Genomic DNA, 14,737 nt, shown 5'->3' with positions numbered 1-14,737 from the left:
AGTTTTTTATCCTTAATTGCTTAAATGTATCGGCACAATTACTTGAATGTCCAAAATTAGCTTATAAACACAAATATCGCGATGAAATTCAACACAATAAAATATTATGTACATATAAATATATTCACAAAATTTTTATCAGGATTGGTCCATATTTGTCCCTAGCTCCCATATAAAGCCACTTTCAGAAAATTAGTTTTTCGTCCATAAGTTGCTTAAATGTATCGGAACAAGGTAATAAAAGATAAATGCTTTATTATGAAAAATAAATCACATTTAATATTCATAACTGGTGTAGGGTATCATATTAATGTTCGTTGGATATTTAGGTGTTTTTATATCGGGATTATTTTGAGAATAGTGTGGGTGGTAATAACTTTTCAATTCTGTAATTCTTTGATGTTTCAACTTGTTAATAATATAATTACATATATCAAGTCTTTCGGTTAATGGATCTTTTAATAAGGGAGCTGAACATGCTACTTTTGCTGCTGCATCTGCATAAGTGTTTCCTTGTATTCCGGAATGACCAGGTATCCAAACTAATTTAATTTTACCTCTGTGTTTTATTAATATGTCACGAATATTGCTGATATAACGGATAAGCTATCGGTGTAAATAACAGTGTTTTTATTGGTTTTAGTCGCAATTATTATAGCTTGTAAAATTCCTGCTGCTTCGGCTGTAAAAATTGAAGAGAATTCAGCTAATATTTTTGATAAAGCAGATTGTATTCTTTGGTTTTTATTAGAAGACAAAACTTTTGCAACGTCAGAATCTATAATTGAATTGTGAAATGAAATGAGTTTGGGTAAAAGTCGGTTCATACACTCAGAGATCTTTTGTTCAAGTGAGGAAAGACCTGATAAAGAGTTTTAATTTGATTTATATTAGTTTTTGCTGCACTGCCGTACAAAAACAGGCCATAATTGATTTTACTCAAAATAAGAGCAGTAACTAGGTATTTAATAGTATCTATGTGTACATACACTGAAAAAAATCCATGCCTAATATATACAAAAAATGTCGTACATTGTACGAATCGTTCATTGTTTCGCACCACGAAATTCTTTCGTAATATATACGAAATTGTACGAAATATTTTAGTATAATGCAAAATAATCTTGAAAAAATTAATTTACATAAATTGAAAAAAGAGAATTTTGAATAAATATGGCAAAATTTACGAAATATTAATTTATGCAAACATTTTTGTTCATTTTTAAATAATTTATCTAATTTCAGTTCAAAATTCGTGAATAATATACATTTTCTTAAATTTTATAAAAATGTTGTAGTTTTATTTAATGATAATATTATTAGTATCATTGTGTTTAATTTCGCTAAAATTTAAGAAAAAAATATTACGAAAGGTTTTCGTACTTTCGTAAAAATAGTAAAGGGTTTTGTTAAATAATATTTCGTATTATACACGAAATTTTTGTAAATATTACGAAAATAGAAGTTACGAAATTTTTTTTCGTAAAGTTGAGCATGGATTATTTTCAGTGTAGCATCTAGTAGATAAATATCTAATGAAGCTTGCTGTAGTGACGAGAGATTTTTTGAGCACTAAGATGTGTTTTTCCAGCTATAGTTTTTCTCAAATATTACTCCTAGTATACTGTTGTTGATATTAAGATATATTGGAGTACAATTGTGTTTTCTGCATATATGTAAAATAGATGATCTTCCAAGGATATTTTTGCCCCAGACACTTTGGACCAGTCTCAATATCTTGAATTACTTTTTCAAATGTAATATTTGTTTTAGAAGTGTCGTTATTTTTAGAAAGTATGTAAAAGTCATCTGCGTATAGGCAATGATCAACATATTTATATTTATACCCTACACCACTTTAGTGGGGAGGGTATATTGGGTTTGTGCTGATAACGCACCTTAAAGTATACCAATCGGCTTAGAATCATTTTCTGAGTCGATTTAGTTATGTCCGTCCGTCTGTCCGTCCATGTAATCCTTGTAATCAAACTACAGGTCGCAATTTTGATGATAATTCAATGAAATTTGGTATCTTCTATGGTATCGGAGACGAAGCCTATTGAAAATGGTTAACATCGGTCCATTATTTCACCTAGCCCCATATAACTGAACCCCTGAATATAGCTTGTAAACTTTGTAATCAAACTACAGGTCGCAATTTTGATTATATTTCAATGAAATTTGGCACATAATCTTCTATGGTAGCGGAGACGAAGCCTATTGCCATTATGACTCTCATGAATTTTATAAATACATATAGGGTCTCATTTAACCATAGCCCCTATACAAAGCCCCCTTCAAAATTTGACTTAAATGTCCATAATTTTATACAACAATAAATGGCTTAAGTATATCTGAGGCAAGGTACAATTCAACCTTAATGCTTTAGTATGAAAACTAAATAACTTTTTTTGTAACAGGTGTAGGGTATTATATGGTCGGCTTCGCCCGACTATAATTTCCTACTTGTTTTTAATAATTTAGCTTATTTCATTAAAAGCTATTTGGAAGAGAACAACCGAAAGCGGTGAACCCTGTGGAATCCCATTGTTAAGAGGGTAGTTTATTGAGAGAGTATTGTTTATTCTGACCTTTATTTTTCGGTGGGTTAAAAACGATTTTACATAATTAAAAATTTTAGGACCGATGCCCCAGTAATTCATAGTTTTCAATATGACGTGTATTCCTATGAGATCGAACGATTTTTCAAAGTCAATTCCCAAGATGGATGTGTGGTTTTTGGATAAAAGTGATTTTGTAACGTAATAGTCAATGTGGAGCAATGCGCCTGTACAACTACGATTATGTTTAAATGCTACTTGATTGACGGCAATTAATTTTCTAGTTTCCATATACCATGCTATACGGTTTGCAATCATTCTTCCCAAAATTTTGGACAAACATGATAATAATGAAATTGGCCTATATCCGTTAAAGTGTAATGGGTTTTTGTTTGGTTTGGTGATGGCTATAACTATGCTGCTTTCCACGATTGTGGTGTGATTCCAGTATTAAAAACATCATTATATAGTTGGAGTACTGTTTCTTTCCCTTGGCAAGTAAGGTGTTTTAGCATGTCATAACATATCCGATCTTGACCTGGTGAAGTACCTTTTACTTTTTTAAAGCCAATAATAATTCACATTTCGTCAACTGACTTTCAATTTGTTTGGCTTTGGTGTTGACGGCATGAATATTTGTAATTGATAAAGAAGACCTTTAAGTTGCAGAGAAATTTGTTGAAAAGTTGCTGTCAAGAGAGTTTGTTGACCGCCTGTCAGCAAAGTAGTTTGCATTTGAAATTGGTTCCGTAATAATTCATTGTTAGTTTCTATTCTCTTGATATGGTCTCGGTAAATTTTTTAAAACTTTCGGCTTTTGATTTTTTACATTCAAATCTAAATTTTGCATTGGCTTTTTTATATAAAACTAAATTATTACAGAGAGGGTGCTTTTTGAAAGTTTGCCATTTCTTCATTTTGTCGTTCTGAAGTTTTGTGAGAGTTTCATTCCACCAGGAAACGATTCTTTTTTGAGTTGGTGTTGTTTGTGGTATATAGAAGTTGGCAGCAGTTCTAATCGCTTTAGTAATTAAAGCATTGTCCTTGTTAACCTCATGTGAAAAGTTTATGTTACTTAATATATTTTCAACTTTTTGGCCATAAAGATCCCAGTTCGCCTTTTTTAAATTGAATTTTCTTATTGGCGTATTTATAAAGTTATTAGTACCGGTAGTTAATGTTGTTTTTATCGGGAAATGGTCGCTGTGATGTAAATCATCTAAAGTTTGACAGCATACGGAAGTAAACGAGGGTGAGCAGCCAGCTATGTCGATGTGCGTTAAGGTGTTATGTGTTAAAAGGTGAGTGGGATTGCCATCGTTAATAATACATATGTTGTTTGTATTTAAGGAGGGTTCAATAGTTAATCCTCGCGTATTATTAGTTTGGGATCCCCATAGAACATTCCAGCTGTTGACGTCCCCAAACAGAATAATGGGAGTTTGAATATTTTTAAAAAGTTCGTTAAAATCGTGTAACGAAAATGGTTCTGTGGGTGGAATGTATAAATTTATTATCGCAAATGTTATATTCAGTGTGATTTCGATTGTAATATTGAGCAGTTTATGAATGAATATGAAAATGAATTATAAATACGTTTATGAGGAATATATTATTTAATGAATAAGCCTATTCCACTTTTGGCTGAGGTATTTGCAATGTCATTTTCAAAGTAAGATTTGAATGTTTTTGGGGGAGTAGGAATAAAATTATAAGGACAGTGTGTTTCTTGCAATGAAATAAATTGGGGATTTTCATCTTTTAAGATTAATTGGAAGTCGATATAGTTATTAAAAAATCCTTTTATGTTCCATTGTATGATTTTGAATGAAGCCATAAATTAAATACAAATAAATAAATAAATAGTCTCCATTGATCATTTCCGTCGATTGTCAATCTTCTGTTTATAATTTTTGCAGGAGTTTCAGTATTTACTTTGAGTTTTTCTGTTTTCATCACGAGATTATTCTCTTGAGATTGTTTTAGAGCAGAGCAAAGCATTTTCTATGCACGCGTGCTTTTCGGTCGTTACTAAATTTACAACAACATACTCACATATATTAAAAACACATTCAGTCTCGTTTGAGCGTTGATTGAAGGTGGTTGTGTTGTCGCTTGTTTCATTCTTTTGTACATGAAAATCTGCCAATGCAGGGATGGACAACTATGTATGTTTTTAGAATTATGAACTTTTGCAAAATAAATGTATTTTTAATGATTTTTTTTAACCTCTTTAGCTGTTTTTAATATTTCAAAATTTATTTTTTTTTTTTTTTGCAAATATGCCCGAATGGGTTATCAGAAGCATTTGTATGTGTTTGAAAATACTTTATTTTTCATAATTTTACCCGAATCTAAAAAAAGTGTTTGATTTGTATTCATATTTTATTGGAGAAATTTTACTTAAAAAATTTATCAAAATGATTATAAAAACAAACCAATTAAAACAAATAAATCTTACTTATGAAAAAATTAATTAAGTAAAACAAAAACAACGTATATTTCACTATTCATAAGAACTATACTGTATAAAAAAAGAGAATTTTTTAAAATATTCTATAAAAAGGGAAATTTTCGAAAAATATATAACTCTTTAAAAATTTACTTTAAATAACTCTGAATTTGAGAAAACAATAAAGATCCGTAATCATTCATATTTTCCATACAAATCGAGTTTCATATCAAAAATATAAAATTTATATTTATTGTTAATCGAGATAACAATAAAAATCTATGACCAGGTAAATATGCTATTAAAAAATTATATTGATATATTGATTGCCATTTTGTAAATGCAGCTCAAATCTAAAAAACCATGAAGATATGAATTTTACTACTCATTAGAGTGTCCCGAAAGACAGTACTTTTGCAAATCTTATATAGGTAGACCTCTCAAACGATGCATAGAAAGCATTGTTCATATAAAATTTGGATAAATTGATCTTTTGATATCTTTTTATACTTTTAGAAAATTATCCACAACTCTTTCTGTATGTAGCGCAGTATTTATTCCAAGCTTTTCAAATTAAATAATGATTTTGAATAACTCCAGCACATATTTTCCATTTACAAAATCCGGATTTTTTTTTAATTAGAGGAAGACGTGGATATTTTAATAAGTAAAATTATTTGGGTATCTGCTTTGTACATCTAACGATATTTGACATTTATTTCTTCGGATTTAATAAGTGGTGTCTAAATTCAGACAAAACTTTAGTGTGAATGCATAAAAGCTAATGAATAAAAATAATATGTTTAAACATACGTTTGTATAAATGGATGTATTTATTTTTAGAAACAATGATGAGACAAAAACGGTGGTTTTACTCTTTAATGAACTACTCAAAACTGTTTGTCAAATTAAAAGTTCCCAGCGGTAAATGAAACAAAATACTTAGATAATATTCGATGACATCAGTATGACGTTCTAAGCGAGCAATCTAAGTACTTAGAGTGCAATATATGCGTAATCCAACATATCATGCACTTTAATTTTAACATAGATTACGATTTAAGCAGAGAGTTATCTGTCTTTTTCTTGTTGTGTTTTGTTTTTATTTCTTTAAAAAAAACTTAACTAAAGTACCGTTTTATTTTTCTTTTGTATACTACATACAGTGTTGCCAACTTAGTGCTTTTAGCACTATTTGCGGTGCCTTTTGGTGTGCCAAACGCGGAAAATTTTGCTCATGGTGCCTTTTTTCAAAAAGGCACTACAGTGGTGCTTTCTAATTTTATGACAGTGCATTTAGTGCTTTTTATACCCACCATCAAAAAAGATGAGTGGGGTATATTGATTTTGTCACTCCGTTTGTAACACATCGAAATATTGGTCGTAGACCCACAAAAGTATATATATTTTGGGTCCTTATTAAATTCTAAGCCGATCTAACCATGTCCATCCGTCTGTTCATCTGTCCGTCCGTCTGTCTGTTGAAAGCACGATAGGGTTAGATCGGAAAGAGCAAGCGAGTTAAATTTTTCCACAAATATTTCTTATAGGTAAGGTTTGTTTGGTATGGCAAATGGGCAATATGGGTCCGCAATTTCGCATATCCCTCATACAAGTGACCCCCCGAAAAACAGCTTTAACAGTCACAACTGTTTTAAACATACGAGTATAGCGATAAAATAAGTTTTATATGCGTCAAAATCTCTGTACCAAATTTTATGGGAATCGGTCCAAAATTGACCCTACCCCCCATACGAGTATAGCGATGAAATTCAACATAAGTAAGTTTTATATAAGCCAAAATCTCTACTAAATTTTATAGAAATAGGTCTATAATTGAGCCTACCCCCATATAAGGTCTCCTTCAGAAAATTATTTAAACGGTCATTACTGACTTAAAAATACGAGTATAGCGATGAAATTCGGCATAAATAAGTTTTATATAAGGCAAAATGTCTCTACCAAATTTTATGGGAATTGGTCCATAACTGACCTTACCCCCAAATAAGGTCTCCCTATGAGTGCAGCGTTGAAATTCAACATAAGTAACTTTTATATGCATCAAAATTTCTCTACCAAATGACATTAATACTCATTACCGACTTAAAAATATTCGACATAAATATGTTTTATATAAGCCAAAATCTCTCTAGCAAATTTTACGGCAATCGGTCCATAATTGACCCTACCCCCACATATTGTCACCTTCAAAAATTGATTTTAACGCTCTTTACTGACTTAAAAATACGAGTATAGCGGAGAAATTCGAAATAAACAACTTTTATACAAACGTAATCTTCCTACCGAATTTAATTCGGATTTTTCGGTAACCTTCCCTACCCCCTATTAAGGTCCCCTTAAAAATATGAGTACAGCGATGAAAATTGACAAAAAATAAGTTTTATACAATTTTTTTACACAATTGAACCTATCCCTAATATATAAAGCCTCCATGATTACTTCATCGTTGTACTCGCAATAAAAAGATTTTTATTATAATTCTTTATTCCGAATTTTATGACGATATAACTGACCAACAAAACAAAATCTATGTACAAAATTTTATGGGTATCGATATATAAACTTAAAAATAATATATATAGATTTTGCAAAAAAAATATATTTCACACAAGTTTACAATTTGGGTGTGGTTACATCGGTTCGCCAGTTGGTAGTGTGCCTGTCAGTTTGAATGTTTAATGACATTTTACTATTTTTAAAATAACTTTTAAACAAATCAAGGAATTTGAAAATTTCTCATCTTATTTATCTAATATTCGTCAAACATTAGTTTTAGTTCTTACGTTACTAAAAATCTAACTCACACAGATGAAAGACTTTAGTATGACGCATGTTTTGTTTTGTAGTCAATGTTCTAAAAAACGAATTTTGGAGTCTTGTAGGAAATGAGCGAAATAATGTGCAATTTTTATTAAAATAAACAATATTTGACTAAAAAACGTTAGTGCTTTTTTACCCATTTTCAGTTAGAAAATTACGCTTTTTTACCCCTTTTTAATTTTTTTGCGCGCGTTTTGCTTGACCAATGTTGGCAACACTGACTACATACATGAAAAGAAGAATATTTTTGTTTCAGTTTAAAGTTGATCTTTTGTAAGTGACGTTGTGTTTTGTTAAAAAAGTTATTTTATTGTAAAAATTTAAAATAATTGTGGTGATCTAAATGGCAGAAACGGACTTAAAAATTGGGGTAAATTTACTTCATATATTCTAGTTTTAATACTGACAATTTCCTCTTGATTCTTTACAGGATCTCTAAAGGAAGATGACCGAAAGTTTCAAAAGAAAATTAAGATTCATTTCATTTATCTTCGTTAAAATTGTTTAATTATATTTTTATTGAATTAACTATAATACATATTTATTATTTGATGATCATTTTTAAATAAACTTGCATAATTTTAAAATAAATATAAAAAATATATATTTTTTCTATAACAAAATCGGAAGACAATCTACATACATTACATTCTTATTTGCAAGCTTTTATAAGCGTCTCATTAACTTCGCTTAGAACTCCACACATTATGTAAGTGAAATTTTAATTTGTCTTAATGATATTGTGGCTTACATTCTAAGCGAGAGCACATCGACGAGGCAGCCTAGGACACTTTTATGTTAAATCTAAGTGGAAGAATAAGTGAAAGCATCACCACTGACTGCCACGAAATATCACTTAGATAAGCGAGTACATAATGTGTATTTTTACCGCTGGGTTGTTTTGTTTTCTCTCAAGATTCAAGGATTCTTCATATTTTTTAGTGAAAATATGAAGAAGAAGTGAAATTTTAATTTGTCTTAATGATATTGTGGCTTACATTCTAAGCGAGAGCACATCGACGAGGCAGCCTAGGACACTTTTATGTTAAATCTAAGTGGAAGAATAAGTGAAAGTGACTGCCACGAAATATCACTTAGATAAGCGAGTACATAATGTGTATTTTTACCGCTGGGTTGTTTTGTTTTCTCTCAAGATTCAAGGATTCTTCATATTTTTTAGGGCAGAAAAAAACTTAATTTTCCAATGAGCCCAAGTTTTTCATGATTTTGTGCAGAATTTTTCATAATCGCTTCAAAGTTTCTTCAATTGCCTGTACTTTTTCAAATAGAAAGAAAATCGCGTGAAATTTTGCCCCGAAGCCTTTTGTCTCTATACACCAGGGGAACTACAATTCAAAGTACAGTGTGACCGAATTTAAACTGAACAGTTCTTTAAATCTACTGCACATGGGATAAATATAACAACTAATTTGAAAGTGTCCTTAGTTCCCTACCAGTGATTGACAATGATGATTTCAGTTTAATTTCTCAAAGAAAGTTTCCTAAATGTTTCTACAAATTAGTCAAAATTTCCTAATTAAAGTTAATTTTCAATTTGTAAATTTTTAAGGGACATTTTGGTCCAGAAACTGACTTTAAGTATTTAACAAAATGCAGAAAAATATAATAAGGGTTTTCATTTAAACGTTCAAAACCCTCGTAAACTGCGCAAACTGTGCATGTTTCCATTCTCGCAATTGAATTGTATGGGAATTGATTTGCACAGCCCTTATAAGTTTGAGAGACTGTTTAGACTGACAAACTTAAACAATCTCATTGTGCATTTATAAAACCGCTTTCTAATGTTCACTTATACATTTTTTAGAATTGAATAAACACATTTTAAACACAATTTTTATAATTTTTCGTTTAAATATTTAATTTTTATTTTTTAATTTCGTTTGACATTGCACAGTGGTATAGGAAAAAAAAAAGAGGGAAATAATTCGGTAACTTCTAAACGGTTAATCCGATTTTGATGAAATTTGGTATGCACAAAGAGGAGGTGTTGTCGAGTTTAGGTTTTGAATTTGGACCTTATAGGCCAACCAGGGGCCTGGCGGGGGGGTCCTCAAATTAGGACACCTCGGCTATGTTAAATTTTTAAAACGATCCTATTTCTTCATTTGAGTTCCGATTTTCGTATATAGAATCTCCTCATCGAGCACTATAAAAAATGTAGCAGTAAATTATCTCTTATAGTTTAGGAGATATTCGCATTTGAAAATTAAAATTTTCAAATTTTTTAATTTAAAAAATTAAAAAAAGGCGATTTTTTGCCACTTTGTTGGGAAAAAAGTATCTTTTTCTTTTTAAGTTATCTAAAAAGTTTCTAAGAAGATGTATATAGAATTTATACTTTTTGAAAAGCTGACTTTACATAAAATACGATAAATGAAACAAAACCTAAAAATTTTTGATACCGAGGGGACCAGGTCCATCCAAAAAAACCCTATTTTTTATCGAAAATTCAATTTTGAGCAAAAATTCTCAAATCGCATAGTCGATATCATATTATAGTGACCTGTTTTATATGACCCAATATGTTCTTAATCATTTTGTAACGGGTTTCGATAACCCCGCCCCTGGTATGGATATAATAGGCAAAAAACCAAAAAATCCCATTCTTGGGATTTTTTAAAACTTTTTTGGGAATTCCGGGATTTCTAATAAGAAAATGGATTTTGAGTAAAAAATCTACCTAACTGTAAAATTTCATCAAAAAATATTCATAAATAAAATTTTTATTGCAATTTGAAAAATTTGTATCTTCGCAAAAACTGAATAAAAAGCATTTTTTAATTTTTTTTAAAGTATTCCGAATTTTTTAATTTTCAAAAATTATATACAGTTTTGAAAAATAGACAAAATTACCTTTCCATTGATATATAACATGCCTACCTAATGTTTTTAAGTGACAAATTAATTAGGGAAAACTCAACATCATTTAGAAAATTTACCTAGCACTATTATTTTCATCCATATATGTAACAAATTTAAGAGTTAACCTTATGGATGAAAATAATAGTACTAGGTAAATTTTCTAAAAGATGTTGAGTTTTCCCTAATTAATTTGTCACTTAAAAAACATTAGGTAGGCATGTTATATATCAATGGAAAGGTAATTTTGTCTATTTTTCAAAACGGTATATCGGGAATATTTGGACCCGCTATTATCAAAAAACTAAAGTAAGGACGGTAAAAATTTTAAAATTTTAATTTTCAAATGCGAATATCTCCTAAACTATAAGAGATAATTTACTTTTAAATCGGAACTCAAATGAAGAAATAGGATAGTTTTAAATATTTAACATAGCCGAGGTGTCCTAATTTGAGGGCCCCCCGCCGGGCCCCTGGTTGGCCTATAAGGTCCAAATTCAAAACCTAAACTCGACAACACCTCCTCTTTGTGCATACCAAATTTCATTAAAATCGGATTAACCGACCGATTAGAAGTTACCGAATTATTTCCCTCTTTTTTTTCCTATACCACTGTGCATTGTTTTAAAATGTTTACAAATATTGTAATTGAACAGAATTTGAACAGGGGTTTCATGAAACAAGTCGAATAAAGTTGCATACTTGCACAAATGGCAAATTTAATCGTTTAAATGAAAACCCTTAATAACTATTTTATCGTTATAAGCTAAATTTTGGCATCTCTTACAAAAGGTGTAGTCATTACAGATAGAAAAATATTCTCTTTACTTTTAAAAGAACCCGGGCAACGGCGGGTACGCGCAGCTAGTAAATATGACATTTAATTGCACAGTAGGGTAATAACCAAAGCCCTATCACTGCGTTGTTAGTAGTGTTTTAATTACGAAACGTTTTCTAGGGTCACTTTGGTGGAAAAACCTTCCGCGGCAAATAGATTTTCTAAAACCTTTAATAAACAAATTTACATGAATTTTTTATAGTAAAATCTACATGTAAATTTGGAAGGAGAATAAACTGCTTAACGCTCGGAAAAAGTGATTTACTTCTTCAACGGAATTTTGTATACTCTATTAGGAAATTTTTAAAAATTACAACACTACAAAGTTTAATAATCTTGAACTCAAAAACATCAAAGGGGATTAACATCAGATTAAATTTATTTTTAGATTAACTAATCTGATTATTAATTGGAATTTGATTGCCAACCCAAAACACCGCTCTTTGGGGTCTAGGATATAAAAACAAGCTTTTAAATTTATATTTTTGAATTAAGAACTCTTTAAGAGAATTCTTGAAATAAGTTATTATTATTAGAAAACATACTTATAAAAACGTTATTCGTTTAAAATATAAACAAAAGATAATCGAAACATTCATAAATATGTAATTTAATTGCACAGTAGGGTAATAACCAAAACCCTATCACTGCGTGGTAGTTAGTAGTGTTTTAATACGAAACGTTTTCTCGGGTCATTTTGGTGGAAAAACCTTCCGGGGCAAATTGATTTTCTAAAACCTTTCATGAACAAATTGAATGAATGAATTTTTTATAGTAAAATCTACATGTATGGGTACTAAATTTGGAAGGAGAAAAACTGCTTAACGCTCGGAAAAAAGTATTTTACTTCTTCAACGGAATTTTTTATACTCTATTCGGAATGGATAGGAAATTTTTAAAAATTGTATAAAAGTTATAACCCTATTCCACAGATCGACGGTATTATTGAACAAAATATTTTCAGACAATTCTCGATATAAATTTTCGAGTTTTAATCCCTATACGAAAATATCGCCAACTTTTGTAAACATATTTGTTATATTTTTATGGCTGACATTTTTTTTTCCTTAACGTAGTACATATGTATGTACAGTAGCGAGCACAAAAAATTAAACGTGTAACGATATGCTCTTTAATTTCGTCTGTTTCTAAATAACAGTATTGAATCCATCTCTTCTTTTTGCTGTTTATTCCCTTAACTTAGTAACATTTTGTTCCAATTTCTATTACAATAAATATTTTATATTTGCTGAAAAAAAGGGAACATTTTCCGTGAGCACAAAAAATGCAAAGCAATGAAATAACAGTAAATTTATGATTTTTAGTGTGTTTTTAATGGAAGTTTCTTGAAGAAATTACACAATACGAGGATTATAATAATAGTAATTATCATCTAATAAAGGAAGAGCTGAACTCCAATAGAGTCAGCCATATGCTCATTTGCCAAACTGGAAACGTTCACTGACAGCCTTCGTGAGCCGATTTTGAAGAATGAAATTCGCAATGAAATCACTGTTTATATGCCAAGCATCATCTGACCAATGCTTAAAACATTTCTCAAATTCAAGGCGGTTCTTTTTGTTGACTCTTCTAATGTGGGATTCGTTTGTGAATCATTTCCCAAGCAAATTACACTTTATTAAAACTTCTGTGAGCAATGTGAACTCCAATAGAGTCACCCATATGCTCATTTGCCAAATTGGAAACGATCAGTAACATCTTTCTCCAATTTGGTCATTAAAATTGGAAGTTTTTAATGGAAGGCCACCTACTGTTCCTTTCCACGCTTTTTTTCAAGTGAAATCGAGTTTCAGAGCGATTTGCGCCAAATTTTTCACTCAAAAGAGCGATCCAATTTAAGCATGGATTCTTATACTCTAGAGCTTTAATAATTATTTCTTTCTTTTTTAAGTAGATGATATTTACTACTAATATAATCATCTTATTGTATAAGAAATTTTAATTAAAAACACACTATGCGCCCCTAAAATCAAGTTCGCTAATTTATTACACAAATGTTGACATGGATGTCAAAGTTATTCGTGCTCTAACAGTTTTTGAAATAAAAGAATTTTTGTTTTTAATTCATGTGGGAGGTGCTAAGCCCCCCTTACAAAAGTCCGCCCATTTCTCTCCCATATATTCACATGGATGTTAAAGGTCTTCGTGAAAAAAGCCGTTTAGCCATCTATAAAGTCCAAACAAACATACATACATACAAACACACATTCATTTTTATATATATAGATATACATATTACAAAATTACTAAAATATAATATACTTAATATTTACAATTAAAATTTTTCTTAATAATTATTTCCTATTCTAAAGCCTTGGGATATACAATATTTTTCGTTTTCCCCTCAGGAGCGTAGATATACAAATCTGAAGGTTTCCCAACTCGCAAGCATGCAACATAAAGCTGACCATGTGAGAAGCATGGATTTTCGAGATTTATTCCACACACTCGTAGGGATTGACCCAGAGATTTGTTTATTGTCATCGGAAATGCCAAACGTATAGGAAATTGCAACCATTTAAATTCGAATGGCATTTCCGATGTTGTCATTGGGATCCGAAGTAGTAAGACATCCGTTCCTTTATATTGGCCAGTTATAATCGTTGCTTCGATTTAGTTGTTCATTAATTTCTTAACTGTTAATCGAGTACCATTACAAAGACGTGGTGGATAAATATTTCGCAATGAAATAATTGGAACGCCAATTTTCAACTTCAGTTCGTGGGGTGGAAAGCATGGTAAATCAAGTGTATTCAAAAATTCTACAGAATAATTGACGGCATCATCATTATTTGTAACAGTATCGATGGATTTATATGTTTTTAAAATACCATAAAAATGAATAAAATATTCAAAATAATATTATTGATACAGTTAACGTCAATGTTTTTGGGTGCCAGTAAAGCACGCTCATATAACCACTGCCTAATTTTGAAATTACGTTGAAGATTTGGAAAAACAAAATTTATTAACTCTTCCTTTGATTGTGTGATCCTGCAAAAGTTAGAAGGAAACTTTACACAATTTGTGGTTGGGTCAATTGGCATTTTTCCATTTCCTAAATCAAGCAATTGTTTTGCAAACCCTGAAGTTGAAGCATAATTTTGTAACTGTACACGCATGTTTGTTTGATATGATGATTTC

The sequence above is a fragment of the Lucilia sericata genome, unplaced genomic scaffold (genome assembly GCF_015586225.1).
Source record: "Lucilia sericata isolate MDLA Ls3-8-SP2 unplaced genomic scaffold, ASM1558622v1 Contig000276F_arrow, whole genome shotgun sequence".
Taxonomy (NCBI): domain Eukaryota; kingdom Metazoa; phylum Arthropoda; class Insecta; order Diptera; family Calliphoridae; genus Lucilia; species Lucilia sericata.
This window is presented reverse-complemented; position numbering follows the sequence as displayed.